This window comes from Zonotrichia albicollis, chromosome 1 (assembly GCF_047830755.1).
Source record: "Zonotrichia albicollis isolate bZonAlb1 chromosome 1, bZonAlb1.hap1, whole genome shotgun sequence".
NCBI lineage: Eukaryota > Metazoa > Chordata > Aves > Passeriformes > Passerellidae > Zonotrichia > Zonotrichia albicollis.
Window position 1 is genome coordinate 31,756,938 of NC_133819.1, and position 18,324 is coordinate 31,775,261.

Consider the following 18,324-nt stretch of genomic DNA (forward strand, 5'->3'; position numbering starts at 1 on the left):
ACTGTTATGGGTGCTAACAAGGTGAGCCATTGAGACACAATTACAGTGGATTTCCCTTTACCTGTTTTCCCATTTGCTTCTTCCTCTATTTTTCTGGAGACAGTTTTGCACTGTGCATGCCTTTTTCTTTTATTCTTATAATTTCTTTGATTTTCACTATTGCTAAGTAATATTTAATGCCTAATTTACACTTTACATCTTGCCTATTTGGCATGGAAAAGAGCCTTAAATTAGCCTATGAATACTGTAATGCTGATTGTGCCTCCTAGATGTGAGCTGATGTAACTCGAGAAATCAATGATGAGATTACTGAAACTGGTATTTGGAAAGTCTCTCAGTAAAATAGCTTTAAGATTCCATTATTGAAGTCCTTGCATCACTGTACTATGGTAATGCCTTAAGTTTAGCTTTTATATTTTTCAGATTCTGTGCTGCTTTATTGTGTGGTTCTGAGCTTCATATTAAGTGATGGTAAGCTTTCTTCACAGAGTAGCTAGACAAAACAATTCCTTTTCTAGCCTGAGACCAAGGACAATCAATACAAATTTCAGGACCAAGAGCACAAACAATGGTGGAATGAAGAGAGAAAAACAAGAAGGATGGGACTCCATAACCTAAAGTTATAATTAAACAATTAATTCCAATATGCTAATGGACCAAAACCTTTAGAAATGTGACACCCCATGACCAGTTGTCCATTTGTGACCATTTTGGGTCCATCTTGGGTGTAGGCCTGGCTGGGCTCTTGTACCACCCGAGATGTGTCCATTGAGGCCTTTTAATAAATGCCTACTTTATTCTTAAACTCTATCTGGTCTTTGTTCTAGGTCAGTCTTCTCAAGGCATTGATGGGAGGTTAGTGTAGGAAATCTAAATCAGTCAGTCTAAGCACAGTAGGATACAGCCTTCTTTCCTTCTTATTAGTTATACAGCTAAACCAGTTTTGTGGGCTCTCTGAAATGCTGGAATGTAATGAAATACAAATCTAATATCTGAATGTAATCTTTGGAAAGTGATGGGAGTTTTATGCTTTCCTGTCTTAGAAACTTAAACCGTAGTAATCCTCTGGTTACTCAGCAAGGTGCCTGGAGGGTTGAGCCATATAATCTAACTTTTTTTGAGAAACAGGAAGTGGCTTTTTCAAGAAACATTTTGGAGTCTAACCTAAATTTAGACTCCTGCTCTGAATTATCTTCTGATTATTTTCATTGACCTTGAGAGAGGTTTTCCCCTCCTCTGCATTTGTCTGCTTTCAGGAGAGCTCTCATTGGCAAAGTAGGCTAGTCATCTTTTAAATTAATTAAACTCTAATAAACTCATGCAAGGTCAAGTTAAACATTTTGAAATTGTCACCCTCTGTGATTCTGGTAAAAAAACTAAGGCATGTTCAAACAGAGTTTGTCTAGGTTGTTCAAGGAGCAGTATATGCATTGTGTTGCAGATAATCCTCTGTGGCACTGTAATAAACATGATTGATCATGTTCTTGTTAAACAACATATCTTAACTTTCTTTCCCTGAAATGTTTACTGATAATTTCTAGGTTGTGACCCTGACAGAGTCATAGGCACACATTCATTGCTTGTAAATTTGGCTGCTGTTTGAGGTACAAGTTTAAGAGCTGCTGCCCCAGCTACAATATCCAGAGCTGGTATTCATCACCAGAAACCCCAGCGCCTGGAGTAGAACGTGTGAGTATCTGATGGCCTTAGTTGGCATTTTTGACATCCAGTTTGAAGATTAATTGAATCAAACTCGATTATTTATTTAAAGCTTGCTTCTAATTTTTATTCTGTTAATTTATTATTCATGTGGTGGCCACATATATCCCCAAATAGGCATTCAGAGAATTTTGTCATCATTTAAGTGGAGTTTTTTATCTCTCTTATGTGTACTGCTTAATCAGAAGAGTAGTGTGGAGGGCTGACCATGGTTAAATGCCAGAAGCCCACCAAGCCACTATTACTCTCCTTCATCAGCTGGACAGTGGAGAAAAAATATGACTCTTGGGTCAAGATAAGGACAGGGGAATCAAATAGCACAGCACACTGTCGTAGGCACAACAGACTCAACTTGGGGAAATTAGTTTTATTTATTACCAATCAAATCCGAGTAGAGTAGAGTCAAAAAAACCCAAAATCTAAAAAATACCTTCCTTCCACTCCTCCCTCCTTCCCAGTTCAACTTCACTCCAAATTTTCTCTCCCTCTTCACTCCATTAGCATAGGGGGATGGGAAATGAGGTTGCAGTCAGCCCATCATTGTCTTTGCTCCTCCTTCCCTCTCAGGGGAAGTGCTCCTTACACTCTGCCCCTGCTCCATCCCATGGCAGACAGGCCTCCATGAGCTTCTCCAGCTTGAGTCCTTTCTCCAGGCTGCAGTTCTTCACAAACTGCTCCATCATTGGTCCCCCATGGGGGTACGAGTCATGCCAGCAAACCTGCTCCAGTGTGGGCTCCTCTCTATGCAGGTTCACAGGTCCTCCCAGAAACCTGCCCTAGCACAGGCTTCCAGCATAGGATTCCAGCCTTTCTGGGCCAGCTGCCAACTTCTCTGTGGGCTACCTTTTATCCATAGGAAGAGAAATTCAGGCTCCAAGGCCATTTAAATCATTGAAAATAGTGCTCACGGCAACAGTGCACCTCAAATTGAAGCCTTAACATTGTCCTATGGCCACATTTATGCACAGATATTTTTTTTTTGCCAGCTAAATTAGCTTCACACAAACAAGTGTATGAGATCTAGAGGAAGCAAATCACTTCATCATCTTTCTACTAGGCTTTTGAACAATTTATAAAGTTAGAGTTGTATTTGTAGAAGACAACTCTTGAAGGTAGTATGATGTATACCTGTCAGTGGATGATTAGAAAGCATGAGCTGTTAGTTGTAATTGCCTCAGTTTGAAGGTATGGTTATTTTTGCACTTTTTTCAGTGTGTTCTGCATAGGATGTTCTCAAGTGATTAATTGTGTTTTGATTGCATTAATTTGTATTGTACAACTTTTTAATGCTTAGATGAGTAGGAATTTTCCTGGGGAGATTAGAAGACTATGGACACAGAAACATGGATTTGATGATCAAAAGATATAATCAATTATCAACTCTGTTGTTGTCTTTGAGGGTTAATATTTGATAGGAATACACAGAGCTTGGAAAAGGAATATTTATCAGACAATTGAAGAGCTTGGAAAAGAAAGATTTATCAGACAAGGAAGCTTTTATGTGCTCACACTAAGTAAAGCTGTTTATTGCCAACTCTTTGTCCAAATGGTTTTAGGTAAGTTGAAAGCCAGGCCAAAAATTAATTGAAAAAATTGATAAATTAAACCATCTTCATCTTTCGCCAGTCTTTGCTTCTCTAACAGTTATAGGAAGACTGGTTCTGAAATGCCTGAGATGGCATGCACTCCAGATACAACCAGATTTCAAAAGCTTCCTATTAGAAGAAGTTGAATAAAATTTTTCAAGTAGAAATACTGTGTAAAAAGTAAAACAATTTATTTTAGCAATTCTTTGAGAATAAAAGAATGGTGTATCCTGCTTCATCACTTTTTAGAATTTAGTCTTAGCCAGAGAGAAAGACAGAAATTACAGTTTGCTTTTAAAAGTAAACTGTGATGTGCAAGTGTTTGATGGGGTTTTTTCTTTTCAATTTTAGTCAGTCTTTGTTCACACATTTTAGACTGTACATCTCCAGTACTCTACTGATTTACTAGTAATAAAAGGCAAAGCAGTCTTGCTTGTTGGAAATGCTGGAGTAGGAAAAACTGTGTTTATAGGTAATAGGCTTGGTGCTATCTCTGAAGGTAAGCTCCAGACCAACAGTTCATTCAACTACCACGCAACATCAGCAGTCCTCCAGAGTAAGTTCCATACAGATGTTAGAAATTTATCTTCCCTCAACAGCAGTGATAAAATATATTCCACAGTTATTACAGTGTTATCACCATTGGCTACTACTTGTCTGGGCCTTGGCAAAATTCATTGCTTTGAGGACTGGAAAACTTTGAAAGTTGTGGCAGGCAAGGGGAAAGGACGAGGATGAAACTGCTTGGTGCAAACTGGAACCGACACTGTGCTCCCACAGGTTGTTGTCTGATTGCAGATGAGAAAATTTGGCTTAACCTCTGTTCACAAGAAGCCTTGAGCCAGCTTTGTCCTAGCCTGGGTGTCTCGGTATGGTGCCTGTAGGTGTACTGAAATGGACAGTCAGAAGTTGAGTTTACTTTTGCCAGGTACCACAAAACATCGAAGGACGGTCAAACCCTGTCTGGTGGAGTTTGGAGTCTCTGTAGGTGAAATGGATGCAGATCAAAAGAAATTTTAATATAACACTCAAATGGAGAGGGCTGTATGTTGGTCAAAACTGTTATACTGGTGGTAGATTTTGCAACAAGAGGAGTCAGACAGTCAAAGCTAAAAAGGCCCATATAAGCTGTCTGCTTTGCTCTTTGTGAAGAACACGATCAAGGTAGAGCCCAGCTGTCAGTGGATATGCCCTCTTTACCATCCCTGTTTTTTATCCTTCCTGTAACTTGAACAGGAACCAACTATAGAGAAAAAAATTGTGCCCTCTTTTTTCATGCCATGAAAAGCACTATAAGGTAATACACTGGCTTGTCCTTGTAAATGTGTGGAAGAAGATAGCAAAAAAGATTTTTCAGTTTTAAAAACTTTCTATGATTTTAGAAGTATTGAGATAAAATCTTTAGAAGCATTTAAGTGTGTTTGATGTGTAATTTAATTGCTTTTCCAATCAGTTGTCTAATTTTCCAGCCAATCTACATCGCTGCTAATGGATTACATTTTCACCAGGTTTAAAAAAGTAGGTATAAATCCACAAATCTTAATTGAATAAGCTTTTACCCTGTTTTCTCTTTCACGTCTTGTGTTAATTTCTTCTGTATTCATATCAGATAAGCAAAGATAATTTTGTCTTCTTTATACCTTAGTTCATTCTTTGAAGTGTTTCCAAATTCATGTTGACATAGAATCCTGCATTAATAGAGCTCAATCGCCTTTTTGCCCATCAAAATGAATGGAAAGTTTAGGAGAAAAGAAATTTGCTGTGTGTCAGAGTGAGCTCATGACCTGTTGTAAACTGTCATAGCTCCTTTAATGGGGAATCAGCCTTAAAAGGCTTTCAGAAATTCCTCTGATCAAGAGGGGATTTTTCAGGTAATGACTGCCATTCCAGTAGCAACCACAGCTGTGGCTCTAGAGCACAAAAGCATAACACTTTCCATTGCAAAGAGAAGCTGATGAAAGAAGCTCCTGGGCAGCAAAGGCTATGTATTCTTTTTGCAGGAAACTTGTTAAATAAACCAAGGATGTGAAGTCAACATCACAGGGGCTTGTTCTCCAAGTATGTTACACACACCAACAGTCTTGTGGCACAGAATTTGAGAGTTTATGAACCTTTAAGGATTTGCTGTGAAATTTTAGTAGTATTCCTTCACATTTTAAGTCAGTACTGTAAACCATTCACTGGTCCTTCTAAGAAAAATTAAGGCATGTACAAGGCAGTGGCCCATTGTCTGTACCTCTTCCGTCTGTCCACTGCTTTTTAGCCAAGTTCCTCCTGTTAAATGCTCTTCTACCAAGTCCCTCCACTAATCCCAGCAGGTGACCTGCATGACAATCCAGAAACAAGTAAATTGTGTTCCCTTTCCATTGTATTTACAGCATTGTCTCAGTGAACTGTGATGGAATGATTTTGTACTGTCATGTGTAGATCAAAATGACGGCCTCTTACATGATTTTTGTGTTTGTGTGTACCAATATTTCTTCCTGGTAAATGCATTCAAGTGCTATGCTGAAGTGCCTTCATGTGTCTTAAGCCATCAATCCAAGCAATTATCCGGAACAGTCAAATTGTGGATTGTTTTCATAATGGAAAGAATCATTCACAGCAAACTGCACAAATGAGCAATTTAAATTAAGTCTTAGTTCATAAAAAAGAGCTTAAGAGATGAACTTGTTAAAGTACAGTGATTCAACACTGTTCATTGCTATATTCTTTCCATAGTTCAGAGGTTAAGATATTTTTCTTACAGATCATATTGCTTTTAATCTGCAGTGTTTTCTGTCAGTTCTCATCTTATCTGTAGCCACATAACATTTTTTGAGGTATCTGCTAGAGTGGGTGAGATTAGCATGTAGTGTAGGGTTTTATTTAGCATTCCCCAAGGCATATGACTCACCCTCTCTGCCTCTAGAACAGCAGAAAATTTGAAAATGTTGCTTGACGGAGGCACGTTCTGATGCAAACTAATATTGGTAGAATAATTTTGGGGTCCTCAATAGTATTTAAGTCTGGAACACTGCCATAAAGAACAAAAATATGCAAATGTTTATACTTGTGGGCATTATTTAAAATTTAGATCAAGAAAATCGGGGTTTAAAATTAGGGGTACACATTGAGCTAAAAGAACAAAATGGTCTTTTATGTAATTAAGAGACTTTAGGCCTTTCATATGCATATAGTTTCTGCAAGAAGTTTTTCCTTCTGTGGTAAGAAAGAAGGGTAAGTGCAACCACAGCTTTTGCCCCCAGAATTTATGATCATCCAGTTAACAAATATGTTGAGGTTCTCCCTTTCTGTCCTGTCTTCTAGAACACCTCCACTCTTTGTCTTCTTGTTTTACTTCTCCAGTCAATAACCATCCTTTCAGCTGACTGTGACTAGACAGAAATGGCCTTGGAAGCATTTGTTACCTTCATTGAGCTCACCAGTCAAAATCACCACTGAGGTTTGCAGATGATTCATTTCACTGAAAAATCCATGACAATACTTCCACAGTCCTACTGGAAACTGCTTGCAGTGACGTATTTGCTTATTCTGCTTTGCCCAAGGCACTCATAAGTCTGCTGTGAGTCAGGTCTGTGCCAGTGCTGTGATGTCCAGTCTCCAGCTGTCCCTGTGCAAGTGCACTTTCCATTTCCTACAGGCTCTCATGAACATGTTGCCCAGCTTTTAAATAAGCAAGACAAGTTCAAAACCATATACTTATGTTTTATTCTTTTATTTTGCCTGACCCGAAGTATTTTAATACCCTGTGCGATAGAAAAAAAAAATTAATTCTGTAGTCTGCACTTTTTCCTCTTCTATTATTATACATCTATCCTCTATCTATTATTATACATGGAACTCATAATTTTTTTTTCATTTTTTAAAAATACATATAGGCATTTCTTATTGAAAAATACTCAAGTCTTATTAAATTCTGGCTTTCATAATCTCAAAATCAATAGCAGGTGTATCCCAAATGCATTACATTATTGACTGAACAAAAAAATTCTGGGCTAGATGTACAAAACTTTTGAGAAATCTTTTTCCTCTTGCTGAACAGTATTGAGTTTGCAGCACATTCTCTGCTGTGCTGTTAGGATTTTAACCACTGTATTCCCTAAATGTTTCAAATGTTTTTGAACCCTTTGGTTCAAATCCCAGCTCCAAGACAGAGAATTTAGGCTGCTTGTTGAAGATGAGAGTCTCAGTGGCTGTGACAATACTGAAGTTTTCCTTGAAGTACTATTACTTCCACCTTTTACTGTGGTTTATTTTGTGCAGAATACTTTCTGTGATAATTTGAACAACAAAAATGTATGACCTAGTAAGGAAGATTGTTAGTTTTCCAGTCCTGCTTTAATAAATTCCTGGTAATTTCTGCAGGCTTTTGAAAGAGTGCTATTAGAAATCAAACTTCTGTGCATGATGAATCCTGTCATATATGGAATTTATTCCTGTGGAATACTTCACTAAGTGGCAAAATTGTGGATCACATCTTACCAGAGTTCAGCATCATAATAATGCTTAATGAATGTTGTTTTATTCTGTGTTTTCAACATGACTTAGCAGATTTCTGTAGCTATTTCTCCCTTACACATCTAAGGAAAGCAGTGCAGTTGGATAAAAATGGTATAAACTCAAAGTTTATGTCTCAATAATTTGCAGTTCTGATGAATACATAAGGGTCTTTGAGTTAATTTGTTCACTGTTGTAGTAAATTTGTAACCCAATGGTCTCCACTGACCATCGTGCAAGCACCTCATTTTGGGGAATAGGCTGAAATTTAGTACAATCACCTTAATATTCCTTTGTCTGGGAGATGATATTGCATTAGATTTGTCATTAAATGTCCTGATTAAATGAGATCTATCCTTCATATTTTTGTACTTTACATATTTTGGTAAAGATCTTGTTTAATCCTTCCCAAGAGGAGGAGAAAATAATCTACTCACTGATTAATTTGCTGAGTGTCAGGATACCTGGGGATTTCACATTCAAAGGATGCAGATGGATATGCTGTGAAACTTTCAAAAGCTGTGAAGTAGTCAATCAAGTAAATCAGCAAGACTTTTCTGGAATTCAGAATCCCAATATGATATATTCTCAAAAACTATCTGTGAGTTTCACTGATTGCTAAAGACTTCAATAGTTTAAAAAATCCAACCTTGTACATGGTGAAATGTTTCAGAAATTTTAGCCAGCATGATTTTGAATTCTTGATTTTATTAAATTTCAGTGTTGCTTCGTATGGTAATAATTTTTATGCCTTTGTGATACATTTCGGGGATATTTGGAAAAAATCTGAAGAACATGGCCATACCTATGTTTCAGCAAAAGAATGAGAAACTTTTCTATTTCATTAGTGATGTGAATGTGCCTGAAGTGGATAGATATTAAATTGTTTATCCTCATGATTTTGCAGCATATTGATTATGGACACTGGTGAGCATTTTCTTCTTACTTAATGTTATGATATAATTTTTTTGCTGTGGTCCATGATGGCAACAATTAACAACAGGAAAAACCAGAAAGCTTCAAAATTAATTGATTAAAGAGAAAAGCATATGTTCCCGGGGGGTTATAAACTGTTTTAGAAAAGAAAAGCAGAAATTGAAGGGGCTATGGAGTTTTGGAAGGAAAATATCCTTCAGCTGCTTTTGATGTAGATGCCAGATGTTGGCCCCACTGATTGACTGTAGAGAGCAGGGATGGCTGAGACACAGAAGCTGATTCCTTAAATTGCAGGTGTTTAACCTCTAACCCTCCATGTTTTCTTCACCCGTAAAGACATCAGACAAAATCCACAGAAACTTTATGATGCTGCTTCCAATGAACAGTCTTTTTCTGCCATGAGAATAAAGGCATGGAAGATGACCACTGAAAGTAATTCAGTTGATTTGGGAAATTAAGGTAATTACAGAATCACAGAATCTCAGAATTGTTAGGGTTGGAAGGGACCTCTGGAGATCATCTAGTCCAAGACATCAAGGTAGTGCCACCTAGAGTAGGTGACAACCTTCTTACTTTCCAAATGACAATTTAATTTTTTGGCAATTAAAATATATTGTATTCCTTCACCAGAACCTGTGTAAATATAAAGTTTCCAGTCCAAAATCAACAGATTAGTGTTTTAGTTAATTTTTTTACAGGAATGCCAACATTCTGTGTAAATACTTCACTGTTATTATAAATACATATTAAATTCTTGTTCAGATGTCATGCCTTCATGTCATCTTATATGACACAAATACATGACTTACAAAGAAAACATTTTGAATTATCTTTACTGTTCTTGCATCTTTTAATGCAGATGAATTGTATAAATTTTTTCACTAGGTCATACTTCATCCCATGAAGGATTGACACCAGGCATCAGCTAAATATCTTGTTAAGGAACAAGCTGTAAAGATTTAAAAAAAGTAAGTGACTACTCAAATCTGAACCATCTCTGGCTTGGAAAAATCGGTCAGGTCTAACTTGGTGACATGCAAAGCTAACATCTCAATACTCTCCTGTTTTCTTCCCAAAACTATATTATTTTTGAGATAGGAAACATTTTATTCTTTCACAAAGATTTCAAAGTTAAGATCTCAAAATCCCTAGTGCTTTAAAAGGGTTGTTGCTTCTTTCTTTTAAATGCTTTTGAATTCTTTTAAAACAAAATCTAGCCAAAATTTAAAATTTCCATTTTTATAAAACAGATCAAATCAAGAAAAGCGCTGACCAAGAAATTCAGGAATTTAATATAACTACTTAAGAATTCTAAAATAGAGTAAAATTCATTGCAAACACAAGGAAAGAAAGAGAATGCATTATTTTATGATGTTCTGGGAAGGGAGAATTTGTTGATTTGAGCAGGGAATAACTGCATTATTCATGAATTTTCCTTTTACAGTATTTCTTTTAAAGACCTGCTTGTCGTAGTTGACATGTACACTAACATCTAAAGAAACAAGATTCCCTTCCTATTTGGACAAAAAGAATGCAAATTTCCAGCAACTCAGAGCCCTTTTAAAATTTTTATTTTATTTTATTTTATTTTATTTTATTTTATTTTATTTTATTTTATTTTATTTTATTTTATTTTAATCTCTACCCACTTTTTAGGTGCCTTCCTTTTAATTCATCTGGACCGACCTGCGTCATCTGGAGAGCCAGAAAGAGTATTGGATAATGCAGTAAAGAGAGAAGCATGCCCCCTCATACTCCATGATGATATTTTCTGGTATTTTTCTTATTGAGATCAGCTAATTTTCCTCTAATCTGTGATGAGTGATGTTTGTGTGTATTCTCAAAATGATTTGTACTTATTTTGACCATGCTTTCCTCATCTCCAAGTGTGTTGGGAGCCAATTTCATTACCAAAAAACCCTTTATCATCAGAAACTTTGTAAAAATATGGTATCTTAATTGCAACAGAAATTCTGAACAAAATATTATATGTTAGAAAATGTGTGATTATTGTTGATTTTAAAATATCAATCCTAATTTGATACTCCCATGGTTATTTGAATTCCAGATTTCCTGTAGGACAGAACTGTTGATTCTTCAACTGAGATTAAGCCTGGAAATGTACAGTGCTTCAGTGTTTTGTCACTAGTTTTAATCAAGTTATGTTTTATTTCTCAGTTATGATAGGCAGAAGGTAACTCTTAAAGAAATTCATAATTTTCAGTATGTTGCCTTTATGAATCTAGCTGCTGGCAGCTTCATTATCAAGCCTAAGCTCCATCTAGGGTTTGAAGTGTCATATTATAGCAATCCTGTATTTAATACATGAAATAATTACTATTTAGCCTTCCACTACAATAGGTAGCAGATGAAAGGGAATAGGAGAAAATATAGTGCTTGAAATTTAGTGCAGGTTGAAAATCTTGCCGTTCTTATACCTAAATGGAAAGAGACACACTAGATTTATTATGACATTGAGAGTTCCCTGAATTGCAGGCTCATGTGGTCATCCACCTGTCAGATGTGCCCTTGGGGCTCATAACCAGACGTGCAACTGCTGTGGGACTGCATCAAGGATGAGACTAGAAATGAAGTATTTTCTGTGACACACAAGTAGATGTATGCTCACCAGGCTGTGTCATTTAACACTTCATTGACTCTTATCTGCCGAGAATCGTCATCTCTTTTCCCCTTTTTATTTTCAGCGATGTTTTGCAGTATTTGCCTCCAACTTTCTTTCTTCACGTTCCCTGATTACCATCTACAGAAAGATAGCTGGCTTCCACTTCCAGCAACAAGCTTTTGTTCCATCAATAATCAAGATTTGAACCACAGTACAAGCAGACATATATCTTCAACAGGCAAAGATTCAAAACTTCCCAGCAACTGATATGAGGTTCCACTGCATCCTAAATATGCGAGACCTCTCCAATGGCTTTCAGGTCTATATCATGGGCTAATGTACCTGACAACACACTATTATTGCTGATCTTTGCAATCTAATGATGGACATTGAATTGTGGACTGGTGAAGAACAGATACTTTTTGTCCAAAATAGAAAGTCCCTTCCCTAAAGTGACCTAAAGATCAGATGGGTAGGAAGCTGAGATGGAAAATGTATTTAGTGGAAATAGAGCAGTGGTTTGCAAAGTTTGTTGTGCTTACTTTTTCAGTTGGTTGGTTGTTGAGAAGAGAAGGTCAACATTTCAAGGGTAAAACAGCTTTTGGAAGACTAAGTATACCAAAACAGAGATTGAAAAAGCTCTGAAACAATAATCATAAAATCACAAATCATTTAGGTAGCAAAAGACGTCTAAGACAAACAACACCAGCCATTAGTCTAGCATTGTCATGTCCACCCTTAAACCACGTAACTAAGTGGCACATCTACACATCTTTTAAATATCTCCAGGCATGGTGACTCAACCACATCCCTCAGTATCTTGTTTCAGTGCTTGACAACCCTTTCCATGAATTAGAGTTTTCAAGGGGTAACTGAACACCAGAGTAGGGATTCAAGACTTCAGAGTAGGGATTCTCCCTTCAGAGAGGGAAGGATATAATAGGGTCAGCAATCCTGCCCTCACTCGTAAAACCAAGTAAGTCTGATCCTGGTTTGTTTTTATCTGCTTTTCTGTTCCTTGGAGTGCAGCTCTGTTCTTTTACAGAATATTTTTTTGTCTGCCCAGCCCATGGATCACTGTGAAGACAAGGAGGCAAGGACTTGTCAGGTCCTCTTGTACACCACACACCTTGTTTTGGTGGAGTTGCACTGGCCCATCACCCATGTTTGCACCCCTCCTGTCATGGAAGTTGGGAAAAAAGGAAGTTTGAGGTGATGGTTGAGAAAGTGCTAATTTTGTCATGATGATCTCTGTCCTGTTTTCTTGAGCAGTACTGAAAAACAGGGCTAGTGACCATGGAAAGTCCTGGCAGTGCTGATGTTTCCGTGTGTCCTGTGCTGCCCTGTAGCCCCAAGCCATAATGGCCCACGTAAGTGTGCCAGTCAGTGGAGAGCAGACATTTGTTTTAACTATATTTTGCATGTTCAATTGGCTGGACAACTTGCTAATTTTAGAGACATCCTGGTTCATGTTCAAGAATATATAGATTCAAGCACAATGTCTACTGGATATCTACTGAGGATAACTCATGTCTTTGCAGAACATATCAGTTAATCTTCCTTAAGACATCCTATTTTGATGCCAGATGACAATATTACAAAAGAAAATATTTTTTTTTATCTTTAGGGCATTTTGTTTGCTACACCCAAGTGCTTACAGCAACGAAATGGTATTCATTATCTCTGGTCATGAGTCAGCACATGTCTGTGGGGATAAGCTAGTGGAAAGCAAAGATTGTAACTTCTGTTATAAAATAGTGATGGACACTACAGACAAGTATTTTGAGATATGTTGGTAGCTGGAAAGTATTTTGCCTTGTGCCAGCAAGTTAAAAACTGAGTGGTGACAGGTCTTGTTTATTGGAGCTCTACACAGCTGTGGGGAGCTACTTGAGGAGTTCCTGAGGAGCTTCATTGACATGCCTGCTTCTGTGAGCCCAGCCTTGTCTGAGGCTGCCATGCAGTGGGTGTAACTGGAATATCTATAAAGGAAACATATAATCCATCATGATGTTGTGCTTGCATGAAGTCATTGCTTTCTGCTGTTCAGGGCTTGCGGCAGTGCAAACTCGTAACACTCTTGATGGAAGGTTTATGCAGGGTACCATGCAGCAACAGAGCTGATAAATGGACTTTGTTGGTGCCCTCATGGAAGAGCAGATTGTGGCCCAGTGTTAAAAATAACCTCAATTTTGTTTGAAGAGAGATTCACTGGGTTTTTTTGCACTCCACAGAAATTAACACCACTTATTTTCTGAGGCTGGAGAGATAATCTATAATGCTGTAGATAGTTTGTCTTATCTTTTAATTAATTAATGATGTAGCAGGCCTTTCTAAGAAAAGCAATATTTGTCTTTTGTTTCCAAGAAAGGGAAAATGCTTTTAAAATTAGATTAGTTCAAAGCAAGGACAATACCTCAAGCATACAGCAAATAATACCACTGCATAGCAGACCTGGAGTTGCTTTGCTGCCCAGCTGCTGTACCTTTTAAATTTAAACAAGCCAGAACTTCTAAGTGTCATCATAGATTTATTTTATTTACCCATAACATTTTTTCATACATATGCTTACCTTACCTCAGTTCAATGTAATTTGGTTTTTTCACGTCAGGCAATGTCTTAGTACCCATCATGGCTCCAAATCTCAGCTTCTGCTTCTAAAATCTGATTTACTACATTTTCTTTGTTTTCCTGCCCAGAAGAAAACCAGACAGTTTTCAGAAGATGAAGATTGTGCTGAGTAACTGAGGGACAGACTTCATTATTTTTCCTTGTCATTATTTGTCATCTTTCTTCAACAGATACCATCACTGTGGTCATGTGTAATATCAGTGATTTCCAGAAAGAGACAGAGGCCCCTGCTGGCAGAGATTAGCTTTGTTGAAGCAGTTTGTATTATTTGCAGTGTCAAATGGTTTAACACACAAACTTTTCTTCTCAGTGAGCTGTACTAGGATTTCAGTGTCATCAGCTTTCACTTTGCACATTATCAGACAGGAGCTATATAAGAGACAGCACTCTTGACAAAGCAATCTATTGTAGGAGCTTTGCTCCAAGAGGATTAAAGAAATGCTTGAATTTCAAAGATAATCATGGGGACCTTTCATAGGGATTGTAGATTTATTTTTTTTTAGGCTGATTTGAATGTTGATGTGATAATCATCAGACTGCAGAAAGAAGCCTTCTCAGGTATCACCAGTTTTGTCTGAAAATGTTGGTAAGCTATTATCTTCTCTCTAAAGTCTGGTGACTGACAGTGGGATCTCAGTTTGGCAAACAAAGTGGCAGGGCGTTTTAGGCTTACAGCTTGGCAGTCCTGGAAAAGTGGTTGTGAAATTAAATCCTGTAAGTGTTTTCTGCACCTTTTATGGGGTCTTTTGAAGGATCCATTGTGAAATGATGAATAAGGCTGAAAAAGTTCTACAGTGAAGTCAAGGAGAATTTGCTTCCAGTAATGTTTTGGTTGCAGAGATTTTTAGCTCTTTATTAGATGCAACCAGATTAGACACATTATCTCTTTATTTCAGAAGGTTCTCATCAATGTTTTATTCAAGGCTTTTTTCAATAATTTTTTCAGTGACGTGAGACATACAGACAATGAAGGGGATATCTCAATGACGCATGTAGCAAAAATTAAGCAAAAAATCCAACCTGCTGTCTCCAATCTCTGGTCTTTCATCCCTTAGAATCTGTATCTGATGTTAAAAGATAAATTTAGAAAATAATTTTAGATGCTTATATAAATCATTAGAATACAAACCACAAGAGATTTCTTTCAATGTCTCAAACATAGTTTTCTGTGGGAGGAATTACCTCAATACACACATTTCAAAATTTTAGCAATTGGATCTCATCTAATTTTGGGCAAAGTCCTCATCTGGCCTCATTCTTCCCATGGTGTTCTATGATCAGCAAATAACAGCATGCTCTAATTAGTCTGGGAGAGATATTCCAAGAGTTAATAAAGCTTGATGCAAATTTGTCATTAAGTGGTTTATTGTCCTTTGGCCTTTGTGGTGCAAACTGCCACATGTGAAATTCTTATGTGCTCCTACAGCCCAGTCAAGCTCCCTCCAAGTTCACTGGGTCTCTCTTCAGAGTTCAGTCAGGAGCCATCAGATTCCTGGTGGGATGCTTTGGAGCAGCTCAATGTAAAGAATGTGTAACAAGACAGCTCTGCTCCTTGGCAAACCTTCAATATTTGATAAAGGAAAAGAATGTTTCTTTCCACTTGCTCGAATATTGCAACCAATAGAGAATGCTGAGATGAAGATAATGTCCCTTTAGGTGTCAGGAGAACTTTATCTCAAAAACAGACAAAAAAAAGGAAAGAGGGGAGGGGTAGAAGGCTTGATGCAATTAAAAGGAATTTAGGAACTTCACTGAGAAAGTTATTGAAGTTATTTTATGTTACTGTTACTTTATTATGTTTTGTCATCAGGCACTGAATCAATCCTATCCTATAAGCTTCTAGGGGTTATGAACTTCTGATTGGAGTAGGTGGTAATCAGAGCTTGTCTGGACTGGCAGGATACATCTGTTCCCTGGAGGTTTTCCAAATTATACAGAAGAAACCAGGGCCTCAGGGTAAACTAATAGATATTATTTTAGTCTGTTGAGTTCACCACTTCAAGAATGTGTTTTGTTGCTGCATAAGCTTGATAAAATCACAGGCAAAACAGTGGGATTTACACTAACAACTCCATGGTTCCTGTGGTTTCCAGCTGTACCTCTTTATTTTTGAAAACTGGGTGGTCAAAATGTATTTTAGTGTCTCTCCCCTTATATTCTTCACAGAATTTTAGTAGTTTCTCCACTTTTGCCAAGGTAGCTGCTTCATATTTTACAAAGATGTGGTTGGAGCTCTGGTGTTTATAGTTAGTGATTTAGTATAAATTTTTGTGCATCATTGAACATGTATTGGTTTAGGGATGTAAAGTTGAAGTGGGTGAACATAGGAAAAAATTTTGTCATTGTTGCATGTGAGCCCCTTAGTCACATAAACTGCCCATATGCAATGATTAGGAATGTAATTGATTGAGATGCTCTTATCAGGTTTACAGACCTTGCAAGGCTGAACCCTATGTGAGCACACAGAAAAGGATGGAACATTTTTGGTTTTGCTCTGTGTGGAAAAGCAACATTTCTGAATCTCAGATGTGGCTGAAGGAGGATCTGATTGTGGCCAAATTTGGTGGATGCCAGTCCCCAAAAAGCCCTTCTGTTTCCTTGGTCCAGGGCCAAACTGCCACTGTATGTGTAGCTCAAGGCTTTCTCAGTCTCTGGTTTTCAGGGGAAGGTAGATGATGTTCCTGCTTTGAAAAAGGCAGATTGCTCTTCAGTGTGTTCATGGTGTCCAACTTCTTGCGCCCTCCTTCCCTGCTCAAATGAGGTGCAGAGTAAGATGTGGATTTACTTAAGCGGTCATTTCCTCCCTGCTGTTTCCAAGCAGGAAAATTTGTAAGCCTCTGCTAAGGAGCCTAAAGATTTGCTTTGCTAGGTTTTGTGACAGCGTGGTCATAACAACCAACATTGACCTTATTCTGTATTTGAAATGTGGTCACACTCGAATGCAACTGATGTGAGTTGGTTTCTTTCTGAAGACCCAAGCCAAAAAGCATTCCATGTTTATACCACATGATCCCACACCATGTCTCCCTCAGGGTAACAGTGCACACCTCAGTTTTGTTGGGGTTTTTTTGCAGATAAGAAAGATTTCCTAAATAAATTCACTAGGTCTTTCAGAAAAAAACCAGATTTTAAAATGGATCTGATTCTTCAATGCCATTCCCACACATTTTTTGGTATGGTAATGGCTATTCTTGATGGGAGCTTTCATGGTTGCAAGATCCCTTTTTAGTACATTTGTGGGGAGAGTTCTTCAATCTTTACCACTAGATAATGTCAAAACTTCAGTGTCTGATACAGGGGAAAAAATGGCAAACTGCATTTCACTTTGGATGTTATACAGCAAATTAGTGATTATTTAAACTGAAAAAAAGTAAAGAGAAGTCAGCAATGTGTTGCCACCACAAATATGTATTTCACACTTTTTCTGTATCAACATTTTAACAGAATATGAGTGATTGCCTCCTTTCCTTACAGGTAGATCTTGCCAAGACGGGTGCCAAGAACATGCCCACAGTGTTTTTGCTGACAGATGCCCAAGTTCCAGATGAATGCTTTCTTGTGCTGATTAATGACTTGTTGGCATCAGGTGATTAAAGCAACAAATTTCTTGAAAGATCTTTTCCAATGACAAATGATCTGTGTTTTCATTGAACTTTAAAGAGATTATTTCTCTTTCAGGTATTTGTAGGGGAGATTTTAGAGAGGCCATGTTAAGCCATCCAACCTGAGCATTGAGACAAACTTGGTTAAGAAAGCATGACCTGTTGAGGAGAAAAATTGCTAAGGTTTACCATGCAAAAGTGTATTGATCTGGGAGGAAATGAGAATGTTCCTTTGACTTAATGTCATTTTTGCTTTGGTGTGATTTCACTAACTTCAGGCAATGTTGCCATGACTGTACAAGTGTAGCATGTAGCAATGAAGCTTCACCCATGTTTCGAAGATTAGAGAATCAGAACTCTGAGTGTGGGGATAAAATGGAAGAAGAAACCACACCTCTGGACACCTGGAGTGCATCTTGAAAGATTTTTTATAAAGTTACATTTACTTTTGCAACCAGACTAGTAAACAATTTAAACAGCCTGTGACAAAAAGAATCACCATTCTGAGGGGAACATAATTTAGAAGTGAAGTTCCTATCGGGGAAAATTCAAAACAAAGTTGTTTTCTACCCCTTAAAATTAAAATAAAATCCTATTAGGCAAAAAGACGTAGGGAGAAGGAGGAGACTGTTTTGTTACTAGATATATGTAGCATCATACTGTAGCTCTTGTTATGTGCTTAAATCACATTGGGCTAAATACCATGTAGAAAATTATTTGTCACATG

At 37.5% G+C, this 18,324-nt stretch overlaps 1 protein-coding gene across 28 annotated transcripts in view; it reads left to right on the forward strand.

Moving 5' to 3' along the window:
• The window catches only part of LOC106630213 (dynein axonemal heavy chain 11), a 137,465-nt gene that overhangs the window by 39,755 nt on the left and 79,386 nt on the right, over nucleotides 1–18,324 (forward strand). For 24 of the 28 annotated variants that reach the window (XR_012579523.1, XR_012579509.1, XR_012579511.1 and 21 more), the window contains 8 exons: nucleotides 424–471; nucleotides 1,542–1,689; nucleotides 4,775–4,823; nucleotides 9,078–9,200; nucleotides 9,627–9,709; nucleotides 10,398–10,515; nucleotides 11,447–11,683; nucleotides 17,470–17,581. The gene's annotated coding sequence lies outside the window, so the exon portion shown is untranslated. The remainder of the gene's footprint in view (nucleotides 1–423; nucleotides 472–1,541; nucleotides 1,690–4,774; nucleotides 4,824–9,077; nucleotides 9,201–9,626; nucleotides 9,710–10,397; nucleotides 10,516–11,446; nucleotides 11,684–17,469; nucleotides 17,582–18,324) is intronic. The other 4 variants (XR_012579519.1, XR_012579520.1, XR_012579514.1 and 1 more) reach the window with 4 other exon arrangements.